The sequence below is a fragment of the Dipodomys merriami genome, unplaced genomic scaffold, assembly GCF_024711535.1.
Source record: "Dipodomys merriami isolate MVZ:Mamm:240054 unplaced genomic scaffold, mDipMer1.0.p SCAF_7, whole genome shotgun sequence".
In the NCBI taxonomy this organism is placed as follows: Eukaryota; Metazoa; Chordata; class Mammalia; order Rodentia; family Heteromyidae; genus Dipodomys; species Dipodomys merriami.
Window position 1 is genome coordinate 41,544,541 of NW_027206290.1, and position 25,085 is coordinate 41,569,625.

Sequence of the window (25,085 nt, forward strand, 5' to 3'; positions counted from 1 at the left end):
AACACTCACCCTAACCCTCACCCTAACCCTCACCCTAACACACAGCCTCACCCTAATCCTAACCCTCACCCTAACCTTAACCCTCACCTTAAACCTCACCCTCAGCCAAACCTTCACCCTAACCGTAACCCTAACCCTCACCCTCAACCTCTCCCTAGCTCTCACCCTCATCCTCACCCTAACCCTAACCCTAACTCTAAACCTAACCCTATCGCTCACCCTAATCCTAACCCTAACATTAACCATAACTCTCACCCTTACCATAACCCTAACACTCACCGTAAACATAACCCTCACACTAAACCTCACCCTAACACTCACACTCAACCTCACCCTCTCCCTCACCCGAACCCTAATCCTAACACTCACCCTCACCCTCACACTAACTCTAACCCTAACCCTAAACCTCACACTCACCTTCACCTTCATCCTCACCCTAATCCTAATCAGAATCTTCCTGCCAACAGGCATCTGGGTGTTCAGGGTGAACATCGCCTTGTAAATCCTAACCCTAACCCTAATCCTAACCCTAAACCTAACCCTCACCCTCACCCTCTCCCTAACCCTCACCCTAACCCTCACCATCACCATCACCCTCACCCTCACCCTCACCCTAACCGTCACCTTAACCCTCACCCGAACCCTAATCCTAACCCTAACATTCAACCTCACCCTAACCCTAACCCTAAACCTAACCCTCACCCTAACCCTAAACCTAACCCTAACCCGAACCCTAACCGTAACTCTCACCATTATCCTAACCCTAACCCTAACCTGTAACCTAACCCTGACAATAACACTAAACCTCACCCTCACCCTCACCCTCACTCTCACCCTAACCCTAACCTTAACCCTCACACTCCCCCTCACCCTAACCCTCACCCTCACCCTAAACCTCACCCTAACCGTAACCCAATCCCTAACCCTCACCCTCACCCTCACCTTCACCCTAAACCTAACTAGAGTCTACCAGCAGGACTCGGGTTTTTCAGGATGAACATCTACTTGTAAATCCTCCGTGGTTTCTTCTACACCCATGAAATTTGGCAAGGGTACACAATTTGCATTGCTGCACAATTGCGCCTGAAGAGCTCTGCCCCGGTTGCAAACATTCAAACATGGAAGCCAGATATGCTTGTCCCTTAGGAAACGGCCAGCTGACTGGGAATATCTGCTTCCCTTTCTTCTCACCTGAGTGCTACTGATTACAGCTTTGAGGGCTACACTCTTACTCAACCTGAGGAGTAAGTTGAACCTGTACTTATGGCACTCTGTGAAAGTTTGGAGAACTAGATCTCAGGTGTTTGGGACGCGACCACTGTCCATCCAGGATTATGGATGGCACTTGATATATCAGGATCTAATTAGTCCATGGTTGTGTACAGCAGAATGACCTCTGCTGGGAACACTCAGAATGAGATTCTGAGTTATTGCAACATAGGAGCGTTTCATTCCTTTTTAAGGCTTCTTAGGAAGAATTCCAGAATCTTGCTGCCAGCAGCCTTCGGGATGTTCCGGGTGAACATCTCCTTGTAAATCCTAACCCTAACCCTCACCCTAACCCTTGCCCTCACCCTAAACCTCACCCTCATCCTCACCCTCACCCTCACCCTAACCCAATTTGTAAACCTAAACGTAACATTCACCCTAACCCTAAACCTAACCCTAAACCTAACCTTAAACCTCACGTGACCCTAACCATCAAACTCACGCTAACTCTAACCCTCACCCTAACCCTCACCCTAAACCTAACACTAACCCTCCCCCTCCCCCTCACCCTCATTCTCACCCTCACCCTTAACCGAACCCTCCCCCTAACTCTCCCCCTCCCCCTTCCCCTAACCCTAACCCTAAACCTAACGGTAACCCTCACCCTAACCCTACACCTAAACCTAAACCTAACACTCAACCTCACCCTCACCCTAACCCTAACCCTAACCCTCACCCTCACTCTAACCCTAACGCTGACGCTAACCCTCACCCTAAACCTAACCCTAACCCTCACACTCACTGTCACCCTCACCCTCACCCTCACCCTAAAACTAACCCTCACACTAACCCTCACCATCACCCTAACCCTCACCCTCACCTTAACCCTCACCCTCACCCTAACCCTAAAACTAACCCTAACCCTAACCATCACCCTCACCCTCACCCTCATCCTAAACCTAAACCTCACCCTAACCCTCACACTCACCCTCACCCTAAACCTAACTAGAGTCTACCAGCAGGACTCGGGTTGTTCCGGATGAACATCTCCCTGTAAATCCTCTGTGGTTTCTTCTACACCCGTGACGTTTGGCAAGGGTACACAATTTGCATTGCTGCACAATTGCGCCTGCAGAGCTCTGCCTTGGTTGCAAACATTCAAAGGTGGCAGCCAGATATGCTTGTCCCTGTAGGACACTGCGAGCTGACTGGGAATATCTGCTTCCCATTCTTCTCACCTGTGTGCTACTGATTACAGCTTTGAGAGCTACACTCTACTCAACCTGAGGAGTAAGTTGAACCTCTACTTATGGCACTCTGTGAAAGTTTGGACGCGACCACTGTTCATCCAGGATTATGGATGGCACTGGATATATCACGATCTAATTAGTCCATGGTTGTGTACAGCCGAATGACCTCTGCTGGGAATACTCAGAATGAGGTTCTGAGTTATTGCAACATAGGAGTGTTTCATTCCTTTTCAGTGCTTCTTAGGAAGAATTCTAGAATCTTGCTGCCGGCAGGCCTCCAGATGTTCCGGGTGAATATCTCCTTGTAAATCCTAACCCTAACCCTCACCCTAACTCTAACCCTCAACCTAAACCTCACCCTCACCCTCACCCTCACCCTAACCCTAACCCTAACGCTAAACCTAACCGTAACCCTCACCCTAACCCTCACCCTAACCCTAAACCTAACCGTAACCCTCACCCTAACCCTAAACCTAACCCTAAAGCTAACCCTCACCCTAACCCTAACCCTAACCCACACCCTCATGCTAAACCTAATCCTCACCCTAACCCTCACCTTAAACCTAAACCTAACCCTCACCCTCACCCTCATTATCACCCTCACCCTAACCATCACCCTAGTCCTCCCCCTCCCCCTCCCCCTCACCTTAACCCTAACCCCAAACCTAACCATAACCCTCACCCTAACCTGAACCCTAACCCTAAAACTAACACTCACCCTCACCTCCACCCTAACCCTAACCCTCACCCTCACTTTAACCCTAACCCTCACCCTAAACTTCACCCTAAACCTCACCCTAACCCTCACCCTCACCCTCATCCTAATGGGCACCCTAACCCTCACACTAACTCTCACCCTAACCCTAACCCTAACCCTCATCTTAACCCTAACCCTTACCCTAAACCTAAACCTAAACCTCACCCTATCCCTCACCCTAACCCTAACCTTAACCCTAACCCTCACCCTCAACCAAAACCCTCACCCTCACCCTAACCCTATCAGTAACACTCACCATAAAAATCACTCTCACACTTACCCTAACCCTAACCCTAACCCTCACCCTCACTCTCACCCTAACCCTAACACTAACCCTAAGCCTCACCCTAAACCTAACCCTCACCTTAAACCTAACCTTAAACTTCACCCCCACCATAAACCTAACCCTCACCCTAAACTTAACCCTCACCTTAAACGTCACCCTCAACCTAACCTTCATCCCAACCCTAACCCTATCCCTGACCCTCACCCTCACCCTAACCCTTACCCTCACACTAAAACTAATCCTCACACTAACCCTCACCCTTACCCTAAACCTCACCCGCACCCTAACCCTGACCCTCTCCCTAACCCTAACCCTAACCATAATCCTCACCCTCACCCTAAACCTAACCCTCAACCTAACCCTCACCCTAACACTCACCCTCACCCTAAACCTAACCCTCACCCTAACCCTAACCCTATCACTAACCCTAACCTTAAACCTCACCTTAAATCTCACCCTCACCTTAACCCTCACCCTAAACCTAAACCTAACCCTCACACTAAACCTCACCCTCACCCTCACCCTAACCCTAATCCTAAACCTAACCCTAACCCTAAACCTCACCCTAACCCTCACCCTAACCATAATCCTCAACCTATCCCTAACCCTCACCATGAACCTCACCCTAACCCTAAACGTAACCCTAAAGCTCCCCCAACCCTAAAGTGAACCCTCACCCTCACCCTCACCCTAACCCTCACCCTAACTCTCACCCTCACCCTAAACCTCACCCTAACCCTAACCCTCACCCTCAGCCTAACCCTAACCGTCAACCTAACCTTCAACCTCACCTTAAATGTCACCCTCACCCAAAACCTCACCCTAACCCTAACCCTAACCCTAACCCTCACCCTCACCCTCACCCTCACCCTCACCTTCACCCTAACCCTAACCCTCACACTACCCCTCACCTTAAATCTAACCCTAACCCTCACCCTCACCCTCATCCTAACCAGCACACTAACCCTCACCCTAACACGCTAAACCTAAACCTAACCCTCCCCCTCACCCTAACCCTTACCCTCACCCTAACCCTCACCATCACCGTAACCCTCATCCTCAGCCTAAACCTCACTCTAACCTTAACCCTAACCCTCACCCTAAACCTCACACTCACCCTAACTCTAACCCTAACCCTAACCCAAACCCAACCCTCACGCTAACCCTCATCATAACCCTTACCCTAATCCTATCCCTAACCCTCACCCTAACCCTCACCCTAACCCTCACCCTAACCCTAACCCTCACCCTCACCCTAACCCTAACTCTAACCCTCAACCTCAACATAACCCTAACCCTCACCATAACCCTAACCATAACCCTCACCCTCAACCTCACCCTCACCCTCACCCTCACACTCAGTCTCACCCTCACCCTCACCCTCAACCTCACACTAACCCTCACCCTCACCCAAACCCTAAACCGAATCTTGCTGCCGGCCGTCCTCCAGGTGTTCCTGCTGAACATCTCCTTGTAAATCCTAACCCTGCAAGTAACCCTAACCCTATCCCTAACACTCAACCTCTCCCTCACCCTCACCCAAAAGGTCACCCTAACACTCACCCTCACCCTAATCTTAACCCTAATCCTAACGCTCACCCTCACCCAAACCTCACCCTAACCCTAAACCTAACCCTAACCCTCACAGTACCCCTAACCCTAACCCTAACCCTCACCCTAATCTTAAACCTCACCCTAACCTTCACCCTCACCCTAAATCTCACCCTAATCCTAACCCTAAACCTCACCCTCACCCTCAACCTCACCCTCACCCTAACCCTCACACTCACCCTAAGCCTAAACCTAACCCTAACCCTCACCCTCACCGTCACCCTCACCCTCAACCTCACCCTAACCCTCACCCTAACACTCATCCTCACCCTCACCTGTAGAGAGCTGCGAGAGGCCGCACCTGGAAGATGGTGCCGGCTTCTGCCCTCCGCCTTCCCGATGGCGAGTGCTCTCGTGGTAAACAACTCCTTATATGGCTAAGGCAAAGAATCTGGCTTGCTTCCGCGCACCTGAACCTATTGGTGGTTCCCACGTGGCGTATCAGGGTTGGCTACCCAGCGGGTACTTAAGGCTGTGGGGAATTCTCCCCGGGGTTGGGGTCAGAAGATTACTCAAAGGTCCTGAATAAACTGCAGAGAGAAGAGTCCGGTGTTGCGGCTTCCTTGCTGCTCAAGGCGGTAGCGACACGTGGTGGCCCGTACGGGGGACTCAGCCATAACCCCAACGAGGACTCAGAACTCTCTGCGGTCAGGGTGGTGCACTGGTAAGTTCCCCGGTAAAAGGGGAATCTGCGACAAAAGCGGGGGTAAGTCCCCAGGTAAAAGGGGAATCTGCGACAAAAGCGGGGGTAAGTCCCCAGGTAAAAGGGGAATCCACGACAAGAGCGGGGAGTAAGTTCCCAGGTAAAAGTGGAATCCGGGACAAGAGCGGGGGATTTTTGCTCTTCTCGGTAGATAAAGAGAGAGTGAGAACCCGGGGCTAGTCAATAGAGTAGCCAAAAGTGAAAGTAAAAGTTTGTTTACCAGCTTTAAATGTTTAAAACATGGGCGCTTCTTCTTCGCACCCAATTTTTTTGGCTCTCAATGAGCTACTGCACTCAAAAAAGTTAAAAATAAAAAAGAGTACTTTAGAGAGATTTTTGAATGAATGTGACATCGTTGCCCCGTGGTTCGCTGTCTCCGGAAGCCTCACGGTGGCCTCTTGGGAGAAACTAGGGAGGGACCTAGATTTTGCTTCTGAACAAGGAACGCTTAAGAGCGGAGTGAGACCAATATGGAAACTGATAAGAGGCTGTCTCGAGGACCAGCATTGCAGTGAGGCGGTAGAGAATGGTCAGGCCGCCCTAGAAATGCTGCAGGAAGAAAGATCGGAAAGGGCAGACAGCGAAAAGGAGGAGAGCAGGGGGGGGTTATACCCCGATTTTGCCGAACTAGAGACCTCTGAGTCTACAGACTCAGAGGAACTACAATCACTCATAGAACAAATAGAAAAAACAAAGATAAGAAAGAGGAGGAAAGGGAAGGAGAGTGAGGACCCAGATAAAGAGGAATGCATGCCTTCCATGTGCCGCGCCACACCTTCGGCCCCTCCGCTCTATGTGGAGGACCCTGGAAGTGGCAGCCCCGGCTGTTCTTTCAGCCCAGGCATGTGGAAAGTGGTCAGAACCGAGTTACATCTAGCCTGTCCAATATTTCAGGATCCACAGGGACAGCGGTATCATGAACCCTTAGATTTTAAGGTTATAAAATCTTTAGCTGAGTCTGTGCGGACATACGGAATCACAGCCTCCTTTACTGTAGCCCAGGTGGAGGCCCTAAACAGACATTGCATGACACCCGGTGATTGGAGTGGGCTCGCATGAGCTTGTTTGAGCCCAGGTCAGTATTTAGATTGGAAGGCATTTGTGATTGAATTTGCTAGTGAAGAGGCCGCAGCCAATCAGGCTGCGGGGAACCCAGCTTGGGACAGAGATATGCTGCTTGGACAGGGGAGATTCGCCAATCAGCAGATAGGCTACCCGGTTCAAGTTTATGAACAAATCAATAAAATTGGCATAAAGGCATGGAAGGCCTTACCAAATAAAAGCGAGGTGAGTGGCAATCTCACCAAAATCCTGCAGGGCTCTATGGAGCCGTTTTCGGACTTTGTTGCCCGTATGGTCGAGGCCGCTGGCAGAATTTTTGGTGACCCAGACGCAGCCATGCCATTAATTAAACAGCTTGTTTACGAGCAGTGCACTAAGGAATGCAGAGCTGCCATAACCCCATATAAGAACAGGGGACTAGAAGCATGGATGAAAGTTTGCAGAGAGCTGGGCGGACGACTAACTAATGCTGGATTAGCTGCTGCTGTGGTGCAATTAACCCAGAAGAATGGGGGCTGGGAAAGTGGCTCAGTGGTAGAGTGCTTGCTTTGCATGCCTGAGGCCCTGGGTTCAATTCCCCAGTACCATATAAGCAAAAAGAAGAGAAAAAAGCCGGAAGTGACGCTGTGACTCAAGTGGTAGAGTGCTGGCCTTGAGCTGAAGAGCTGAGGGACAGTGCCCAGGCCCAGAGTTCAGGCCCAGGAAAAAACCTATTCAAAAAATGCTGCAAATTTGTCTAAACAGTTGTCTAGTTATCTTTTAGGTAATTGAACTGGGGAGTTCGACAGCCTGATGGAACAGCTCAGGGTTGCCATCGTCATGGTGAACTCGACCCGAGTGGATGCCGGATTGGCGGAGGGGTTATCTTCATGGATCTCCGCTGCTATGAATCATCTTAAGGAATGGGCGGGTTTAGGAGCCCTGACAGGCCTTCTGGTGTTAGCCTCCTTGGTATGTCTGTGGTGCATTTGCCAAATTAGAGGTTCTCAGCGTCACAGTGCAGCCATGATTATCCATGCCTTTACAGTCATTGGAGCAGGTCATTCCCCCCAAGCATGGCTTGCCACCCTAAAACAATGAACAAAGATTGCAAAGCCAAAGTACTGCAGTCGAGAGGCATGAGTTTTGCCCTCGAGGAGAGCATGTTTGATTGCACACGGGTTCGATTCGCCTTTTCCCGTCCTTGTGAAAAACGAATCAATGGACAGGCTGAGTCATCCCTAGAGAAGGTACCCTCTGGGAGAAGGCTTGTATGCAGTCCTTGAATTGCACAACAGGGATCAGACCTCTGTTCTCATCTGTGTTCTTTAAACAAAAAAGGGGGAACTGTAGAGAGCTGCGTGCAGCCCCACCTGGAAGATGGCGCCAGCTTCCGCCCTCCGCCTTCCCGATGGCGAGTGCTCTCGTGGTAAACAACTCCTTATATGGCTAAGGCAAAGAATCTGGCTTGCTTCCGCGCACCTGAACCTATTGGTGGTTCCCACGTGGCGTATCAGGGTTGGCTACCCAGCGGGTACTTAAGGCTGTGGGGAATTCTCCCCGGGGTTGGGGTCAGAAGATTACTCAAAGGTCCTGAATAAACTGCAGAGAGAAGAGTCCGGTGTTGCGTCTTCCTTGCTGCTCAAGGTGGTAGCGACACTCACCCTCACCCTAACCCTCACCCTAATCCTAACCCTAACCCTAACCCTCACCCTCACCCTAAACCTCACCCTAACACTAAACCTAACCCTAACACTAACCCTCACACTAACCCTAACCCCAACCCTCACCCTAATCTTAAACCTCACCCTAACCCTCACCCTCACCCTAAACCTCACCCTCATCCTAACCCTCACCCTCATTCTCACCCTCACCTTCACCCTAACCCTACCCCTCACCCTAACCCTCAACCTCACCCTCACACTCACCATCATTCTCACCCTCACCCTCACCCTAACCCTCACCCTGAACCTAACCCTAACCCTAAACCGAAACCTAACCATAACCCTCAACCTAACCCTCATCCTAACCCTAAACCGAACCCTCACCCTTATCCTAACCCTAACCCTAACGCTAACCCTCACCCTCACCCTCACCCTAACCCTAACACTAACCCTAAGCCTCACCCTAACCCTAATCGTCAGGCTAACCCTACCCCTAACCCTCACCACCACCCTAAACCTAAGCCTAACCATAACACTCACCCTCACCCTAACCCTCACCCTAACCCTAAACCTAACCCTAACCCTAAACCTCACCCTAACCTTCACCCTAACCATAACCCTCACCCTAACCATAACCCTCACCCTAACCCTCACCCTAACCCTAACCTTAACACTAATCCTAACCCACACCGTCACCCTAACCCTCACCCTAACCCTAACCCTAACACTCACCCTAACTCTCACCCCAAGCCTCACTGTCACCCAAACCCTCACCATTACCTTAACCCTTACACTCACGCTAACCTTCATCCTAACACTCACCCTCACCCCCATCCTCACCCTAACCCTTACCCTAACCCTCTCCCCAACCCTAACCCTAACACTAAACCTTACCCTCAGCCTATCCCTCACCCTAAACCTAACCCTAAGCCTCACCCTAACCCTACCCTCACCCTAACACTCACCCTCACCCTAAAACTCACCCTAACCCTCACACTCATCCTCACACTCACCCTCACCCTAACCCTCACCCTCACCCTCTCCCTCATCCTAACCCTGACCCTCACCCTAAAACTAACCCTAACCCTCACCCTAACCCTAACACGCACTCTCAACTTAACCCTAACCCTAACCCTAACCCTAACCCTCACGCTACAACTAACCCTAACCCTAACACTAACTCTCACCCTATCCCTCACCCTCACCCTAACCCTAACCCTAAACTTAACAATAACCCTAACCCTCACCCTAGCCCTCACCCTAACCATAACCCTCACCCTACCCTAAAACTAACCCTCACGCTAACCTTACCCATCACCTTAAACCTCACCCTCACCCTAAACTTCACCCTAACCCTCACCCTCACTCTCACCCTAACCCTAACCCTCAACCTAACCCTCAACCTCACCGTAACCTGCACCCTAACCATAAACCTCACTCTAATCCTAACCCTCACCCTCACCCTCAACCTCACCCTAACCCTCACCCTCACCCTAAACCTCACCCTAACCCTAACTCTAACCCTCACCCTCACATTCACCCTCACCTTCAAACTAACCCTAACCCGAATGTTGCTGCCAGCAGGCCTCCTGGTATTCCGGGTGAACATCTCCTTATAAATCCTCTTTGGTTTCTTCTACACGTGTGAAGTTTGGAAAGGGTACACAGTTTACATTGCTGCACAATTGCACCTGCAGAGCTCTGCCGGGGTTGCAAACATTCAGACGTGGCAGCCAAATAAGCTTGTCCCAGTAGCACACTGCCAGCTGACTGGGATTATCGGCTTCCCGTTCTTCTCACCTGAGTGCTACTGATTACAGCTTTGACAGCTACACTCTATTCAACCTGAGGAGTAAGTAGAACCTCTACTTATGGGACTCTGTGAAAGTTTAGATAACTAGACCTCAGTTATTTGAGACGCGACCACTGTCCATCCTGGACTATGGAAGACTCTGGTTATATCAGGCTTTAATTAGTCCACTGTTGTGTTCATCAGAATGATCTCGGCCGCGAACACTCAGAATGAGGTTCTGAGTTATTGCAACATAGGAGCGTTTCTCTCCTTTCAAGGCTTCTTACTAAGAATTCCAGAATCTTGCTGCCGGCCAGGCCTCCTGGTGTTCCGGGTGAACATCTCCTTGTAAATCCTCCGTGATATCTTCTACACCCGTGATGTTTGGCAAGGGTACGCAGTTTGAATTGCTGCACAATTGCACCTGCAGTGTTCTGCCACATTTGCAAACATTCAGACTTGGAAGCCAGAAATGCTTTTCCCCTTAGGACACTGCCAGCTGACTGGGAATATCTGCTTCCTGTTCTTCTCACCTGAGTGCTACTGATTACAGCTATGACTGCTACACTCCACTCAACCTGATTAGTAAGTTGAACCTCTACTCATGGCACTCTGTGAAAGTTTGGAGAACTAGACCTCAGTTGTTTGGGACCCTACCACTTTCCATCCAGGACTATGGAAGGCACTGGCTATTTCAGGTTATAATTAGTCCACAGTTGAGTTCATCAGAATGGCCTCAGCTGAAAACACTCAGAATGAGGTTCAGAATTATTGCAACATAGGAGCGTTTCAATCCTTTCAAGGCTTCTTAGGCAGAATTCCAGAATCTTGCTGCTGGCAGGCCTCCGGGTGTTCCTAATGAACATCTCATTGTAAATCCTAACCCTAATCCTAACCCTAACCTTCACCCTCACCCTCACCCTAACCCTAACCCTAACCCTCACCCTCACCTTCACCCACACCCTCACCCAAACCCTAACCCTAACCCCCACCCTAACCCTAAACCTCACCCTTACCCTCACTCTTACCCTCACCCTAACCCTTAACCCTCACCCTAAATCTAACCCTCACCCTAACCCTGAACCTCACCCTAACCCTCACCCTCACTCTAACCCTCACTCTCACCCTAAACCTCATCCTAATCCTATCCCTAACCCTCACCCCAACCCTCACCCTCACCCTAACTCTAACCTTAACCCTAATCCTCACCCTCACCCTCAACCTAACCCTTACCCTAACCCAAAGCCTCACCCTAACCCTAAACCTCACCCTAACCCTAACACTATACCTCACCCTCACCGTCACCCTAACCCTCACCCTAAACCTCACCCTAACCCTCACCCTCACCCTCACCCTAACACTCACACTCATCCTCACTCTAACCCTAACCCTAACCCTCACCCTCACCCTCACATTCACCCTCACCTTCACCCTCAGCCTAACTCTAACCCTAACCCTAACCCTAACCCTCACATTCACCCTCACCCTCACACTAACCCTCACCCTCACCCAAACCCCAACCCGAGTCTTCCTGCCAGCCGGCCTCCGGATGTTCCTGCTGAAAATCTCATGTAAATCCTAACTCTACCAGTAACCCTAACCCTATCCCTAACACTCACCTGCACCCTCACCCTCACCCTAATCCTAACCCTAAACCTCACTCTCACCCTCACCATAACCCTCACCCTCACCCTAAACCTAACCCTCACCCTAACACTCACCCTAAACCTAACCCTAACACTTACCCTCACCCTCATCCTATCCGTCACCCTAACCCTCACCCTAACCCTTACCCTAACTTTAAACCTAACCCTCAACCTCACCCTCAACCTAACCCTCACCATCATCCTAACCCTCACCCTCACCCTAAACCTCACCCTAACCCTCACCCTCACCCTAACTCTAACCTTAACCTTAACCCTAACCCAACCCTCACCCTAACCCTCATCATAACCCTTATCCTAAACCTATCCCGAACCCTCACCCTAACCCTCACCCTAACCCTAACCAAAACCCTCACCCTCAACCTCACCCTCACCCTCACCCTAACCCTAACCCTCACCCTCACCCTCACACTCAGCCTCACCCACACCTTCACCATAACTCTAAACCTAACCCTAACCCTAACCCTCATCCCCACCCTCACCCTCACCTACCCCTCACCCTCACGCTAACCCTAACCTGAATCTTGCTGCTGGCAGGCCTCCGGGTGTTCGTGTTGAACATCTCCTTGTAAATCCTAACCCTACCAGTAACCCTAACCCTATCCCTAACACTCACCTTCACCCTCACCCTCACCCTAACCCTCACTCTAACACTCACCCTCACCATCACCCTAACTCTAACCCTCACCCTTATCCTAACACTAACCCTAACCCTCACCCTCACCCTAAACCTCAACCTAACCCTAAACCTAACCCTAACCCTCACAGTAACCCTAACCCTAACCCTCACCCTAATCTTAAACCTCACCCTAACCCTCACCCTCACCCTAAACCTCACCCTAATCCTAACCCTAACACTCACAGTTACCCTAACCCTAACCCTCACCCTAATCTTAAACCTCACCCTAACACTCACCATCACCCTAAACCTCACCCTAATCCTAACCCTAAACCTCACCCTCACCCTCAACCTCACCCTCAACCTAACCCTCACCCTCACGCTAACCCTCACCCTAAGCCTAACCCTAACCCTAACCCTCACCCTCACCGTCACCGTCACCCTCACCCTCACCTTAACCCTAACCCTCACCCTAACCCTCACCCTCACCCTCACCCTCACCCTAACCCTATCCTGAATCATGCTGCTGTCAGCTGTCCGGGTGTTTCGTGTGAACATCTCTTTGTAAATCCTCTGTAGCTTCGTCTACACCCGTTTAGTTTGGCAAGGTTTTGCTGTTTGCATTCCTGCACAATTGGGCCTGCAGAGCTCTGCCAATGTTGCAAACATTCAGACGTGACAGACAGATATGCTTGTCCCTGTAGGACACTGCCAGCTGACTGGGAATATCTGCTTCCTGTTCTTCTCACGTGAGTGCTACTTATTACAGCTCTGACGGCTACACTGTACTCAACCTGAGGAGTAAGTCAAACCTCTACTTGTGGCACTCTGTGAAAGTTTGGAGAACTAGATCTCAGGTGTGTGGGACGCGACGACTGTCCATCCAGGACTATGGACGGCACTGGATATGTCAGGCTCTAATTAGTCCACGGTTGTGTTCACCAGAATGACCTCAGAGGGGAACACTCAGAATGAGACTCTAAGTTATTGCAACATAGGAGCATTTCACTCCTTTCAAGACATCTGAGGAAGAATTCCAGATTTTTGTTGCCGGCAGGCCTCTGGATATTCAGGGTGAACATCTCCTTGTAAATCCTAAACCTAACCCGCACCCTCACCCTAACCCTCACCCTAAACCTCACCCTCATCCTCACCCTCAACCTCATTCTCACCCTCACCCTCACCCTAACCCTACCCCTCACCCTAACCCTCACCCTCACGCTCACCATCATTCTCACCCTCACCCTCACCCTAACCCTACCCCTCACACTAAACCTCACCCTCACGCTCACCATAATTCTCACCCTCACCCTCACCCTCACCCTCACCCTAACCCTCACCCTCACACTCACCCTGAACCTAACCCTAACCCGAAACTTAAACCTAACCGTAACCCTCACTCTAACCCTAATCCTAAACCTAAACCGAACCGTCAGCCTTACCCTAACCCTAACCATAACCCTAACTCTCACCCTCACCCTCACCCTCACCCTAACCCTAACACTAACCCTAAGACTCACCCTAACCCTAATCCTCAGGATAACCCTACCCCTAACCCTCACCACCACCCTAACCCTAAGCCTAACCATAACACTCACCCTCAACCTAACCCTAACCTAACCCTAAAACTAACCCTCACCCTAACACTCACCCTTACCCTCACCCTAACCATAACCCTCACCCTAACCCTAACCCTCACCCTAACCCTAACCTTAACACTAACCCTAACCCACACCCTCACCCTAACCCTAACCCTAACACTCACCCTAACCCTCACCCTAAGCCTCACCATCACCCTAACCCTCACCATTACCTAACCCTTACCCTCACCCTAACCTTCATCCTAACACTCACCCTCACCCTCATCCTCACCCTAACCCTTACCCTCACCCTAACCCTAACCCTAACCCTAAACCTAACCCTAACATGCACCCTCACCTTAAACCTAACCCTAACCCTACCTCTCACCCTAACCCTAACCCTAACCCTAAAACTCACACTCACCCTAACCCTCACCCTAACCCTAACCCTAACCCTCACCCTAACCCTCACCCTAACCCTACCCTAAACCTAACCCTAACCCTCACCCTAACCTTCACCCTAACCCTAACCCTAACCCTAACCCTCCCACTAACCCTAACCCACACCATCAGCCTAACCCTCACCCTCACTTTAAAACTCACCCTAGCCCTAACCCTCACCCTTACCCTAACCCTAACCCTCACCCTCACCTTACCCCTAACCTTGAACCTCACCCTCACCCTAACCTTCACCCTAACCCTAACCCTAACCCTCACCCTCACGCTCACCCTAACCCTCACCCTCACCCTAACCCTAACCCTAAACCTAACCCTCACCTTCACCCTAACCTGTACCCTATCCATAACCCTCACTCTAATCCTAAGCCTCACCCTCACCCTCAACCTCACCCTAACCCTCACCCTCACCCTAAACCTCACCCTAACCCTAACCCTTACCCTCACCATCACCCTCACACTCACCCTCACCTTCAAACCAACCCTAAAACGAATCTTGCTGCCGCCAGGCCTCTGGGTGTTCCCGGTGAACATCTCCTTGTAAATCCTCCGTGGTTTCTTCTACACTTGTGAAGTTTGGCAAGGGTACACAGTTTGCATTGCTACACAATTGCACCTGCAGACCTCTGCTGCGGTTGCAAACATTCAGACGTGGCAGCCAAATAAGCTTGTCCAGGTAGCACACTGCCAGCTGACTGGGATTATCGGCTTCCCGTTCTTCTCACCTGAGTGCTACTGATTACAGCTTTGATGGCTACACTCCACTCAACCTGATTAATAAGTTGAACCTCTACTCATGGCACTCTGTGAAAGTTTGGAGAACTAGACCTCAGTTGTTTGGGACGCAACCACTTTCCATCCAGGACTATGGACGGCACTGGCTATATCAGGCTCAAAATAGCCCACGGTTGTGTTCACCATAAGGACCTCGGCCGCGAACACTCAGAATGAGGTTCTGAGTTATTGCAACATAGGAGCATTTCACTCCTATCAAGGCTTCTTAAGCAGAATTCCAGAATCTTGCAGCCGGCAGGCCTCCAGGTGTTCTGAGTGAACATCTCCTAGTAGATCCTAATTGGTTTCTTCTACACCTATGAAGGTGGCAAGGGTAAGCAGTTTGCATTGCTGCACAATTGGGCCTGCAGAGCTCTGCAGCGGTTGCAAACATTCAGATGTGGCAGCCAGATATGCTTGTCCCCGTAAGACACTGCGAGCTGACTGGGAATATCTGCTTCCCATTCTTCTCTCCTGAGTGGTACTGATTACAGCTTTGAGGGCTACACTCTACTCAACCTGAGGAGTAAGTTGAACCTCTATTTATGGCACTCTGTGAAAGTTTGGAGAACTACACCTCAGTTGTTTGGGACGCGACCACTGTCCATCCAGGCCTATGGAAGGCACTGGCTATGTCAGGCTCTAATTAGTCCCTGGTTGTGTTCATCAGAATGACCTCGGCCGCAGACACTCAGAATGTTGTTCTGAGTTATTGCAACATAGGAGTGTTTCACCCCTTTCAAAGCTTCTTAGGAAGAATTCCAGAATCTTGCTGCCGGCAGGCCTCCAGGTTTTCCAGCTTAACATCTCCTTGTAAATCCTAATTGGTTTCTTCTACACCCGTGAAGTTTGGCAAAGGTAAGCAGTTTGCATTACTGCACAATTGTGCCTGCAGACCTCTGCCATGGTTGCAAACATTCAGACATGGCAGACAGATAGGCTTGTCCCCGTAGGACACTGCCAGATGACTGGGAATATGTGCTTCCCGTTCTTCTCACCTGAGTGCTACTGATTACAGCTTTGACGGCTACACTCTACTCAACCTTAGGAGTAATTTGAACCTCTACTTAAGGCACTCTGTGAATGTTTGGAGAACTAGACCTCAGTTGTTTGTGACGCGACCACTGTCCATCTGGGACTGTGAACGGCACTGGCTATGTCAGGCTCTAATTAGTCCACGGTTTTGTTCATCAGAATGACCTCGGCCGTGAACACTCAGAATGAGGTTCTCAGTTATTGCAACATAGAATCATTTCACACCTTTCAAGACTTTTTTTTATTGTCGGTCGTGGGCCTTGAACTGTGGGCCTTGGTGTTGTCCCTCAGCTCTTCAGCTCAAGGCCAGCACTCTACCACTTGAGCTACAGCGCCATTTCTGGTTTTCTGGTGGTTTATTTGAGATAGGATTCTCACGGTCTTTCCTGTCTGGGCTGGCTTTGAACCGCGATACTCAGATCTCAGTCTCCTGAGTAGCTAGGATTACAGGCATGAGCCAGCAGCGCCCCGCACCTTTCAAGGCTTCTTAAAAAGAATTCCAGAATCTTGCTGCCGGCAGGTCTCTGGGTGTTCCGGGTGAACATCTCCTTGTAAATCCTCCCTGGTTGCTTCTACACCCATGAATTTTGGCAAGGGTACGCAATTTGCATTGCTGCACAATTGATCCTGCAGAGCTCTGCCGCAGTTGTAAACATTCAGACGTGGCAACCAGATATGCTTGTTCCCATAGGACACTGCCAGCTGACTGGGAATATCTGCTTCCCGTTCTTCTCACCTGAGTGCTACTGATTTCAGTTTTCACCGCTACAGTCAACTCAACCTGAGGAGTAAGTTGAACCTCTACTTATGGCACTCTGTGAAAGTTTGGAGAACTAAACCTCAGGTGTTTGGGATGCGACCACTGTCCATCCAGGACTATGGATGGCACTGGCTATGTCAGGCTCTAATTAGTCCACAGTTGTTTTCATCAGAATGACCTCTGCCGCGAACACTCGGGATGAGTTTCTGAGTTATTGCAACATAAGAGCGTTTCACTCCTTTCAAGGCTTCTTAGGAAGAATTCCAGAATGTTGCTGCCTGCAGGCCTCCGGGTGTTCTGGATGAATATCTCCTCGTAAATCCTCCGTGGTTTCTTCTACACCTTTGAAGTTTGATAGGGTACTCAGTTTGCATTGCTGCAAAATTGTGCCTGTAGAGCTCTGCCGTGGTTGCAAACATTCAGATGCGTCAGCCAGATATGCTTGTCCCTGTAGGACACTCCCAGCTGAATGGGAATATCTGCTTCCTGTTCTAATCTGAGTGCTAGTGATTACAGCTTTGACAGCTACACTCTACTCCTCCTGAGCAGTAAGTTGAACCTCTACTTATGGCACTCTGTGAATGTTTGGAGAACTAGACCTAAGGTGTTTGGGTCGCCACCACTCTCCATCCAGGCTTATGGAAGGCAATGGCTATGTCAGGCTCTAAGTATTCCATGGTTGTGTTCATCAGAATGACCTCAGCCAAAAACACTCAGAATGAGGTTCTGAGTTATTGCAACATAGGAGTGTTTCAATCCTTTCAAGGCTTCTTAGGCAGAATTCCAGAATCTTGCTGCCGGCAGGCCTCCGGGTTTTCTGAGTGAACATCTCGTTGTAAATCCTAACCCTAAACCTAACTATAACCTTTACCCTCACCCTCACCCTAACCCTAACCCTAACCCTCACCCTCACCTTCACACACACGCTCACCCAAACCCTAACCCTAACGCCCACCCTAACCCTAAACCTCACCCTCACCCTCACTCTCACCCTCACCCTAACCCTTAACCCTCACCCTAAACCTAACCCTCACCCTAACCCTCACCCTCACTCTAACCCTCACCCTCACCCTAAACCTCACCCTAACCCTATCCCTAACCCTCACCCCAACCCTCACCCTCACCCTAACTCTAACCCTAGCCCTAACCCTCACCCTCACCCACAACCTAACCCTCACCCTAACCCAAAGCCTCACCCTAACACTAAAACTCACCCTAACCCTAACACTATACCTCACCCTCACCCTCAACCTAACCATCACCCTAACCCAAAGCCTCACCCAAACCCTAAAAGTCACCCTAACCCTAACACTATACCTCACCCTCACCCTCACCCTTACCCTAAACCTCAACCTAACCCTAAACCTCACCCTCACCCTAACACTCACACTCATCCTCACCCTAACCCTAACCCTCACCCTCACCCTCACCCTAACCCTCACCCTCACCCTAACCCTAACACTCACCCTAACCCTAACCCTCACCCTAACCCTCACCCTAATAATCACCCTAACCCTAACCCTAACATTAATCCTAACCCTCACCCTAAACCTAACCCTAAACCTCACCTTGATCCTAACCCTAACCCTAACCTTCACCCTCACCCTAACTCTAACCCTCACCCTCACCCTAACCCTAACCCTCACCCTAACCTTCACTCTAATCCTAACCCTAACCCTAACCCTAACCTTCACCCTAATCCTAACCCTAACCCTAACCCTAACCCTCATCCTAACCCTAACCCTCACCCTCACCCTAACTCTAACCCTAACCCTCCCCCTCCCCCTTCCCTTCCCTTCCCCCTCACCTCACCCTAACCCTAACCCGAATCTTGGGGCCAGCAGGCCTCCGGATGTTCCGGGTGAACATCTCCTTGTACATCCTAACCCTACCCTTCACCCTAACCCTCACCCTAACCCTCACCCTCAACCTCACCCTAATGTTGGGTCTTCATCCGTCTTTGAACAGACGGGGTCCGAGGAAAGGTAAGTGTGAAGTACGGCTGCTGGCCTGTTCCCCAGCCTCCCTTAGCCCAGGAGACAATCAGATGCAGCAGGGAGTCAAGTCGAGCAGGAACTCATTTATTAACAGGGAACATCCCCTTTTTAAAGGAAAAGACTGCTTGGGAGGAGAGGAAATGGGATCAACCAATCACTGAAAAGCCACACCTTAACATGCACCTAAGCTTACATAAGTTGTATACACATTGAACTTGAACAAATCCAGCTCTGCCCATTCAACTTCCTCTCAGGGTCCTCTTTGCTACCACCCACACCCTCAACCTAACCCTAACACTAAACCTAACCCTAACCATCACCCTAACCCTAACTCTAACCCTAAACCGAACACTAACATAACCCTCATCATCACCCTAACCCGAACCCTATCCCTCACCCTAACCCTAACATTGACCCTGAACCTCACCCTCACCCTCACCCTAACCCTAAACCTTAACCTAACCCTACCCTAAACCTAACCCTCACCCTAACCCTCACCCTAACCCTCACCCTAACCCTAACCCTAACCAAAACCTCCCCCTAACACTAACCTGCACCCTCACCCAAACCCTCACCCTAACCCTCACCCTAACGCTAACCCTCACCCTAACGCTAACCCTCACTATCACCCTAACCCTCAGCCTAACCCTCACCCCCAACCTAAACCTCACCCTAAGCCTAACCCTGACCATAATCCTAACCCTAACCCTCACCCTAAATTTAACACGCACCCTAACCCTCACCCTCACCGTAAACCTCACCTTAACCCTAACACTAACCCCCACCCTAACGCTCACACTCACCCTCACACTAATCCTCACCCTCACCCCAACAATAACCCTTACCCTAAACCTAACAGTAAATCTCACCTTCAAACTAACCCTTACTCTAACCCTCACCCTAACACTCACCCTAAACCTATCGCTAACCCTCACCCTAACCCTAACCCTCACCCTCACCCTCACCCTATCCCTCACCCTCACCCTAACCCTCACCCTCACCCTAACCCGCACCCTCACCCTGACCCTCAACTTCACCCTAAAACTCACACTAACCCTAACCCTTACCCTCACCCTAACCCTAAACTTCACCCTCTCCCTAACCATAACCCTCACCCTAAACCTAAACCTAACCCTCACCCTCACCCTAACCCTAACCCTAGCCCTAAACCTCACCCTCACCCTAACAATAACCCTAACCCTAACCCTAAACCTAAACCTCAACCTCACCCTAACCTTAAACCTCACCCTCACCCTCACCCTAACACTAACACTAACCCTAACCCTAAACCTAACCCTCACCCTAAACTTAACCCTAACCCTCACCCTAACCGTAACCCTAACCCTAAACCTCATCCTAACCCTCTCACCCTCACCCTAACCCTCACCCTAACGCTAACCCTCACCCTCACCCTAACCCTCACCCTCACCCTAAACATCACCTTAACCCTCATCCTCACCCTAAACCTAACCCTAACCCTCACCCTAACCTTAACCCTCACCCTAACACTCATCCTCACCCTAAACCTCACCCTCACCCTAACCCTAACCCTCATCCTCAATCTCACCCTCACACTCACCCTAACCCACACCCTAACTCTAACCCTAACCCTAACCCTAACCCTCACCATTACCCTCATGCTCACCCTCACCCTCACCCTCACCCTAACCCTATCCAGAATCTTGCTGCCAGCAGGCCTCCGGGTGTTCCGGGTGAGCATCTTGTAAATCCTCAGTGTTTTCTTCTACACACTAGAAGTTTGGCAATGGTACACAGTTTGCATTGCTGCATATTTGCGCCTGCAGACCACTGCCGTGGTTGCAAACATTCAGACCTGGCAGCCAGATAAGCTTGTCCCCTTAAGACACTGCCAGCTGACTGAGAATATCTGCTTCCTGTTCTTCTCACCTGAGTGCTACTGATTATAGCTTTGACGGCTACACTCTACTCAACCTGAGGAGTAAGTTGAACCTCTACTTATGGCACTCTGTGAAAGTTTGGAGAACTACACCTCAGTTGTTTGGGACGCGACCACTGTCCATCCAGGACTATGGACGGCACTGGTTATATCAGGCTCTAATTAGTCCAAGGTTGTGTTCAGCCGAATGACCTCTGCAGGGAGCACTCAGAATGAGGTTCTGAGTTCTTGCAATATAGGAGCGTTTCACTCCTTTCAAGGCTTTGTAAGAAGAATTCCAGAATCTTGCTGCCGGCAGCCCTCTGGGTGTTCGAGGTGAACATCTCCCTGTAAATCCTCCGTGGTTTCTTCTACAACCGTGAAGTATGGCAAGGGAATGCTGTTTGCATTGCTGCACAATTGTTCCTGCAGAGCTCTGCAGCAGTTGCAAACATTCAGACGTGGCAGCCAGATAGACTTCTCCCTGTAGGACACTGCCAGCTGACTGGGAATATCTGTTTCCGGTTCATCTCACCTGAGTGCTACTGATTACAGCTTTGACAGCTACAGTCTACTCAACCTGAGGAGTAAGTTGAACCTCTTATTATGGCAACCTGTGAAAGTTTGGAGAACTAGACCTCAGTTGTTTGGGATGCGACCACTGTCCATCCAGGACAATAGAAGGCACTGGATATATCAGGCTCTAGTTAGTCCACGGTGGTGTCATCAGAATGACCTCGGCCACGAACACTCAGAATGAGGTTCTCAGTTATTGCATCATAGGAGCGTTTCAGTCCTTTTCAAGGCTTCTTAGGAAGAATTCCAGAATCTTGTTGCCAGCAGGCCTCCGGGTGTTCTGGATGAACATCTCCTTGTAAACCCTAACCCTAAACCTCACCCTAACTCTAACCCTCAACCTAACCCTCACACTGACCCTGACCCTTACCCTCATCCTCACCCTCAAACTCACCCTAACCCTCACCCTCACCCTAACACTAACACTAACTCTAAACCTAACCCTAACCGTCACCCTAACCCTAACCCAAACCCTCACTTTCACCCTAAACCTAACCCTACCCCTTACCCTCACCCTAACCCTAAACCTCAGCCTAACCCTAAAGCTAACCCTCACCCTCACCATAACCCTCACCCTAACCCTAAACCTAACCCTAATGCTCACCCTAACCCTAACCCTCACCCTAATACTAACCCTAACCCTCACCCTAAAACTCAACCTCACCCTAAACCTCACCCTCACCCTAAACCTCACCCTAGCCCTAACCCTCACCCTAATCCTAACCCTAACCTTCACCCTAACCTTAACCCTCACCCCCGCCCTTACCCTCACCCTAACCCTCACCCTCACCCTAACCCTAACACTCACCCTAATCCTAAGCCTCTCCCTCACCCTCATCCTAACCCTAACCCTTACCCTAACCCTGACCTTAACCCTAACGCTCATCCTAACCTTAACCCTAACTCTCACGCTCGCCCTAACACTAACCCTCACCATAACCCTAACAGTAACCCTAACCCTCAACCTCACCCTAAACCTCTCCCGAACCCTCACCCTAACCCTAACCCTAGCACTAAACCTAACCCTAACTCTCACCCTAAACCTAACCCTAAACCTCACCCTAACCCTCACCCTCACCCTAAACCTCACACTCACCCTAATCCTAACTGTAACCCTCAACCCCACCCTCACACTCACCCTCACACTCACCCTCACCATCACCCTAACCTTAACCCGAATTTAGATGCCGGAAGGATACCTGGTACTTCGGGTGAACATCTCCTTGTAAAACCTAAGCCTAAGCCTAACCCTAACGCTAATCCTCGCCCTCATCCTAACCCTCACCCTCACCCTCACCCTAACCCTCACCCTAAACCTCACCCTCTCCCTCTCCCTAAACCGAACCCTCACCCTCACCCTAACACTAACTCTCACCCTAACCCTAAACATAATCCTCACCCTAACCCTAACCCTCATACTAACCCTCACCCTCACCCTAACCCTCACCCTAACCCTCACCCTAAACCTAACCCGAGCCCTCACCCTCGCCCTAACCCTAACCCTCACACTAACCCTAACCCTTACCCTCACCCTAACCCTCTCCCTAACCCTCACCCTCTCCCTAACCCTCACCCTAACCCCAACCCTAACACTAAACCTAACCCTAAACCTCTCCCTAAGGCCAACCCTAAACCTCACCCTAACCCTCACCCTCACACTAAATCTCACACTCACACTAACCCTAAGCCTCAACCCCACCCTCACACTCACCCTCACCCTCACCCTAACCCTAACCCGAACTTTGCACCAGGCAGGCCTCCGGGTATTCTGGGTGAACATCTCCTTGTAAATCCTAACCCTAACCCTCACCCTAATTCTAACCCTAAACCTAACCCTCACCATAACCATAACCCTAACCCTCACCCTCACCCTAACCCTTACCCGAAACCTAACCCTCCCCCCCTCCCCCTAACACTAACCCTAACCCTAATCCTGAACCTAACCCTCACCCTCACCCTAACCATAACCCTAACCCTCACCCTCACCCTCACACTCACCCTAACCCTAACATTAACCCTAACCCTCACCGTCACCCTCAACCTAACACTAACTCTCATCCTAACCCTAACCCTAACCCTCACCCTCAACCTAAGCCTCACCCTGACCCTAAACAAAACCCTAACCCTAACCCTCACGCTAACCGTAACCCTAACCCTCACCCTAACTGTAACCCTAACCGTAAACCGCCTCCTAACCCTAACTCTCACCCTCAACCTAACCCTCACCCTAACCCTAACCATAACCCTCACCCAAACCGTTAAGGTTAAACTCATCCTAACCCTCACCCTCACTTTAAACCTCACCGTAACCCTAACCCTAACCCTCACCCTCACCCCAACCCTCACTCTCACCCTAACCCTAACCCTCACCCTCACCCTAACCCTAAAACTATCCCTAACCCTAACCCTCACCCTCACCCTCACCCTAAACCTAACCCGAATCTTGGTACCGGCAGACATCTGGGTGTTCCAGGTGAACATCTCCTTGTAAATCCTAACCCTAACCCTCACCCTAATTCTAACCCTAACCCTAACCCTCACCCTAACCACAACTCTAACCCTCACCCTCACCCTAACCTTCACCCTAACCCTAACCCTCCCGCTCACCCTCGCCCTAACACTAACCCTAACTCTAATCCTGAACCTAACCCTCACCCTCACCCTAACCATAACCCTAACCCTCACCCTCACCCTCACACTCACCCTAACCCTAACATTAACCCTAACCCTCACCGTCACCCTCAACCTAACACTAACTCTCATCCTAACCCTAACCCTAACCCTCACCCTCAACCTAAGCCTCACCCTGACCCTAAACAAAACCCTAACCCTAACCCTCACGCTAACCGTAACCCTAACCCTCACCCTAACCGTAATCCTAACCCTAAACCACCTCCTAACCCTAACTCTCACCCTCAACCTAACCCTAACCCTAACCCTCACCCTAAACTTAACAGTCATCCTAACCCTCACCCTCACTTTATACCTCACCGTAACCCTAACCCTAACCCTCACCCTCACCCCGACCCTCACTCTCACCCTAACCCTAACCTTCACCCTAACCCTAACCCTAAACCTAACCTTAACCCTCACCCTCACCCTCACCCTCACCCTAACCCTAACCCGAATCTTGATACCGGCAGACATCCGGGTGTTCCGGGTGAACATATCCTTGTAAATCCTCCGTGGTTTCTTCTACACCCGTGAAGTTTGGCAAGGGTAAGCAGTTTGCATTGCTGCACAATTGTGCCTGCAGACCTCAGTCGCGGTTGCAAACATTCAGACCTGGCGTCAAGATAGGCTTGTCCCTGTAAGACACTGCCAGCTGACTGGGAATATTTGCTTCCCTTTATTCTCACATGAGTGCTACTGATTACAGCTTAGATGGCTACACTCTACTCAACCTGAGGAGTG